Genomic DNA, 6,000 nt, shown 5'->3' with positions numbered 1-6,000 from the left:
TGTACACGGCAATAGAGCACTCAACACAAACCACACTCCAGCTCAAAGCTATGGAGCCCTGCGAGCCAGAAACTAATACTAAAAAGACTTGACGCTCATAAAACCGGAATAAGCCAACAAAACAGTGACGAAAACCCGACACTAACAACGAGAGCAAACCGAGACGGAACTCGAACGTTGCCGTTACACACATGGGATAATCCCCAAAACAGTCGTGACAGAAAGTAGCACTGCGTAAAAATGTTCCCTATGTTGAACAGTTCATACTTCAGAGCCAGAGGATGAAGTAGACAAGTCGTAGAAAACCAGGCTTAGCTTTCCGGTAGGTGCTGAGTCCAGAGTAGTCCGTAGTCTGGAGTTGTCGGCCGAAGAACGACGTCTCGGAGTCCGGCGGTCCGGTAAGAAGCTTGATGAGGTCGACACCGCGCACCACACAGCCACGCGAGCTTCAGCACAACAAATTCGAACACTTGCCCGACAGACTGGGCAAAAGCCAAAAATTACACATTCCAAGACTCATCTGCACGGAGTAACCGCGTCGAGCAGCGACCCGGCCAGCTCCGGGGTTCGACTACCTCCTTTGTTCCCGAACCCCCTTTTATAGGCTCGTCTACCGACCAACCTCCCGTTTCCCCGCCTTTCGGGTCAGTCAACTTCCCAGAAAAACAAAGCTGCCCGGCATCGACCCAAATGGCAAAACCTATTACATTTTTCCAACAACCAAACATACGTGCCCATCCATTCCCCCGTATGAGTCCAAAAACATCAATTATCGCCGATACGTAGAACACGACTGCCACGACAGGTGACAGACTGGGCAAAACACGCTAGCCAGCGTAAACATCTCTGTATCCCGGCGGCACCCCCGCATGTCAAATCGGCACCATATGCGAGCCAGCATACGCACCCCTCCGTCCGTGAGGTCAAAGCCACAAACTATTCGCCGGGATGATCCGCATTGCCCGTCAACAAAAACCCATCCCGCAAACGAGCAAACCTGTTAGGGACTTAGAGAGGAACTACGACGTGACGAACTGAAATTAAAAGTGGCAGCTGACCGTACCGACACTTAGAGTGGTCCAAGAAAAAAGATCATAAAAGTATTTAAAAAAAAAATAAAGAGAAGCCTGAATTTGTGACACCCGGTTTCTCCATCCTGTGTTTTTTTTTTGTGATTTTTCTATTACGAAGCAAGACATTATTCCAGCCGTAGGCACCAGATGTAATTCTCGTCTGCGATCATAAGATTATAGGATCCTAACTGCCGGCAGCTAAGTGTCAATTACATCTGGCTTGTGCATACAGTGCAACATCTTTTGCTATTCAACCGATCATCACTTTACAGCCTGGGTATCTGTTCTTGTAAGCGACAGTAGTGCTACATGTTAAACGGCTCTAAAGCGATAGAGCAAACTCACATCTCATTATCTTTTAGCTGAATAAACTGTTTGTTTGGTTATGCTTGTTATCCAATCTTTGTTTTAAATTTAATTTTCTCATATAAACACCTTACATTATAGAAAAAACAAATTTTATAGTATAGAGGTGTCCATATTAAGAAGACATGACTGTATCATCTTTGAAACTAGTTTGCCTCAGCCAGTGTTATAATATGTATTGATTTTTTATGCAGTGCCTGCCTTTCCTTGCCCCTTGTGAGGACGACTGAGAAAGCGACTTTGCGCCACAACGAGGGATGGCAAGTATCCCAAGTGTCGTCACCTATAGTGGCCATGTGCTATGTGTTCGCAGCATCGTAGGCCGACCGTGGAGCACTTTCAAAAGGGAACTTTCGCCGTGTGCACAGTATGACTGTGTACAATACGGGGCACGTATAGTCAGAAGAATTATGAGAGGGAACATGCGGGCACGTGTCACTTGGTACAGGCAGAGCAGCCTAGCAAGTGTCATGCTTGTGCACTGAGGGGCCCTGGTTTGAAGAGCCGAGGCAGAAGTTTCAGCGGCGGTGTCACCGCCCTGGCGGCTTGTCGCCGAAGCAGAAACGGGGTTGGCTAGCTTTGCTCGTGGCTGGCTTTGTGTAGTGTGTGTAGACCGGGAACGAAGGCTTATGAACTTCGGCAACAAGAATACTACGCGGCTTTGGTGTTTTGGTACGAGCAACAAACGTGACACTATCTGCTACGACTAGCTACGACCACCCACCGCAGCGGTGAAGGCATCGAAGAAGCAGAACCTGTGTATTACGCCGTTGCCGTTACCCAACAGTGCTCATTTGTCATGGAGGGCTTTCCGCCCAGAGACTTTGCTCGTCACAGAGTGTTATTTCCCGTGTTTCTCTTTGTGTGCTCAGTGGCTGGACGGGCCTCATACAGCAGTTCTTCAGGCTCAAAGGTGACTAAAAGTTGAGGGTGGATGGACTTGCAGCAATCCCCTCGGTCGGTGCGTGTGACAGAACCTTTGTACGGCATCATCGGGAGGACACTGTTGTAAGTTAGCAAGTTGTCCAATTATATGTTCATTGTGCGAATATTTGAAAAATCTTGTTTAAAAGGATGCTGGACCAAAATTTGGATTTCATAAAATAAGGCTGCGGAAGCTTTCAATGGGAGCTCTACAAACTCCGAAACATCACTCATACGTTAATATCTCAAACGGATGGCCGTATTCTTGGAAAGGAAAGGGCACAATCAAACAAGAAGTGTGACGCCATACTTCTCCTGGTACACTTTAGAATGAGGGGAAGCGGCCTCGCTTCTCTCATTCCCGCTTCAATTCACCTGCTTAAGGGGATGAAGCCTAGAGGAGAGGGAATGAGAATCGCGACATCACATGTCTCGTCGGCCTTGTTGAATCCCACATGTTTCCAAAAATACGGCCATCCGTTAGAAATAATGCTCTATGTGTGATGTTTTGGGAATTTTGCAGCGTCTCGCCTACCGCCCCAGTGTTGTTTTGCAAGCTTCGAATTTCGGTTAAGCATACCTTTTAATATGTATAATTGTGTCATCAGAATGTTAGAACATGTCAGTTCTACACAGCTACTCTCAAACATTTTCGAGTGGCCTCGCCTGCCAGATTCAAAGGGGGGGCAACATGTACATGTTTTTATGTCTACAGCACAAATAGTTCCTATCATGCACTGTAAATAGCTGTCAATTGACAGACTGGGTAAAAGAGTGAGCACAAACAAGTCCAACTACCAACAATGCCGTCCATGGCGAATCTTGGACACCATGTCTTACGTTATGTGGCCTCAGCGGTCTTTGTATAGTTCTTTTCATTGTTGCCGGTAGAGCAGCTACGGATAGGGGGGGTTGTGAGGACAACCAACTTTGAAATGCAGTTTCTTCACATAATGTTTGCATTTGGGAAGTTTCTACACACATACCTTGAAGTCGCTATTGTACAGATGAAACAACTTTGTAAAAGTGTCTATGAAAACTTTGGCAGGGTTCTCTTTAATGTGCCTGACTTACAACAAGGCTGTCCAACTTGAGAAATTTCACTGGTGGGAAGCTTATTTTCATATAAGAATGGTGTACTTCTTCACAGCGCTGTATGCATGCAACAGAAACTCCAAATGTGTTCAATAAAAGTAGCATTTGCTAATATTGTGTTTTCTGTGTATCTGATGCACTAGGTTGTCTTTGTTTTGAACGCTTGCTACGTTTAGGCTATAAAAAATAGTCTAAATGTTATGCGCATTCAAAACCAGTTCAACTTAAATCCGACAAGCTTATTGAAAAAGAAGTGTTCGGTCTGAATAAAAGATTCCAGAAATTACTCTAAAATAAATTGCTACTTGGGGTAGCAAAAATGGTGTTTTACAGTCGACTCTCATTATTTCAAACTCCAGGGCCCGTTTGCTCGAAGTGCTAACCGCGGCTGAAGTTAGCCGCAGTACCTAAGAGAGCGATTTTCAAATCACGTGACTGGCTCGGTAGGGATGCGGGGAAGCGTGGCGGTGCCCCCTTGAGTGAGCGCCGCGCGCTTTGAAACTAATATGTCGTTTTAGCTGCAATATCGGGCGCGTTAGTCAGCAACGAATGGTGCAGGAGGCTTTCGCTTTGCCTTACCTCACTTCATCACAAAGCATGAGCAAGGCTCTCGCCGCATTTTTTAGATAGTCTTTCGACTCTGGCCATTCCTAAGCCTAAATGAATGCGGTAATTGTCTGCTTGGCAACATCTTTGGAAAGCGGATTGTCTTGACTCAATCGGTCGGGTATTGAGTGCACACAAAAGCAGACAGCATCCCTATAGACCTTTTCTAAATTACCCAAGCATCGAGAAGAACGCTGGAAGTATAATTCTGCGGTCCGCGCGCACTGACCTTCCTCTTATAAAAGATTCGAAGTAAATAATCATAATAAAAAATTGACCAACGCACGTGCAAGACAAAATTTGTTTTAGACTTTTTGCTTTAAAACAGTTACTACTTCAGACGCCAGCACGTGCAACGCGTGTAACTAAACTTGTAGCATGCACCTCGGTGCTTGGGAAATTTAGAGAAAGGTCTATTATGGTCTATTGGGACGCTGTCTGCTTTTGTGTGCTATTAATACCCGGCCGATTGAGTCAAGGCAATCCACTTTCCAAAGACGTTGCCATGCTAACATTTATCGCGTTCATTTAGGCTTAGGAATGGCCAGAATCGAAAGACTATCTAAAAAATGCGGCGAGGTCATATGCTCATGCTTTGCGATTTAAATGAGGCAAGGCAAAGCGAAAGCCTCTGGCACCATTCATTGCTGACTAACGCGCCCAATATTGCAGCTACAACGACATATTAGTTTCAAAGCGAGCGGCGCTCACTCACCGGGGCACCGCCATGTTTCCCTGCATCCCTGCCGAGCCAGTCACGTGATTTCAAAATCCCTATCCTAGGTACTGCGGCTAACTTTAGCCGCCGTTAGCGCTTGAGGAAACGGGCCCTGGAAGCCACACACTTTAGTTGGAAATATCAGAAGATTGAATTATCAAAATTCATCTAAATATTGTCACGAATAAAAACATGCTTATTTATTAAACTTAAAATCAGTGTGTAATGCGCCGAACTTGTGCAGAGAAACATAAATTAACAAAGACATTTGATGGTGTCGGAAGGACAACTGCCTCAAGCAGCCATGCGAAGGTACTTTTGTAAGCGCGTGGGTATCTAGAAGTTTCTGAGCTCGAACAAAAAAAATTTAGAGTCATCTCATCATTCCAGTCACGCAAACAAAAGAAAGAAGGACATGCGCTGGTGGGGTCAGCGGCATGAGAGTCGATCACGCTGCTAACTCGGCTATTTGCACGTGGCATTACTCCCCTCTTGTGAAAGACTCATCGTCTCTATGCAACACAAAATTAAATTAACAGCTTAAACAAGACTAGGTCAAAATACAGAGTCACGTAAATAGCAGATTTTCACAGTCCTACCGAGCATACCTAGTTCAGTTGAGTCGGAAGACGTGAATCGCCTTCGGGTCGCAGAGGGCAGCGTGACAATGTTGATGTGCCATTGGCCAACGACTTACAACTAGGGCTCCGTGTTTTCGGATAAATCCGAAAAACTCCGAAAAACACCCGCCGGTAAATTATTCGTCAATTCGGATTTATCCGATAAACTCCGAATGTTTTTGTGCCAATGCCACCCCTCCCCCCCCCCCCCCAAAACAACAAAAAAACTTTTTTTTTTTTTTAACAATTTTGTTAGCACGGAGTCAATGGCCCTGTGAAAATGGCACAATAATTATCTTCCAAATCTCAGACCGTTGTCAAAAAGGGTCTTGCCGCTTGTCTCGTCGAAGTTGATTCAGGGCAACAGGTCATTCATTGTACAATCGGGTCACGTCAAAAGCCACTCTTTTGGTTTCCAGTTGGAGCCATCCGATTTGTGATTTGAAGAAAGGAGAAGTTATGTTTTTGTAACAGTGAAAGCTATGCCCCATAGAGATTTATAAAATAGGAAAGAGGGGCAGTTGAAACTTCTCTGTTACATCCTTAACCACTCCATTTCGCGCGGCTGCGGGATAGATTGGTGGGATGACTACGAGCT

This window comes from Ixodes scapularis, unplaced genomic scaffold (genome assembly GCF_016920785.2).
Source record: "Ixodes scapularis isolate PalLabHiFi unplaced genomic scaffold, ASM1692078v2 PGA_scaffold5__190_contigs__length_132052651, whole genome shotgun sequence".
Taxonomy (NCBI): domain Eukaryota; kingdom Metazoa; phylum Arthropoda; class Arachnida; order Ixodida; family Ixodidae; genus Ixodes; species Ixodes scapularis.
Note: the sequence above shows the minus strand (reverse complement) of the source record.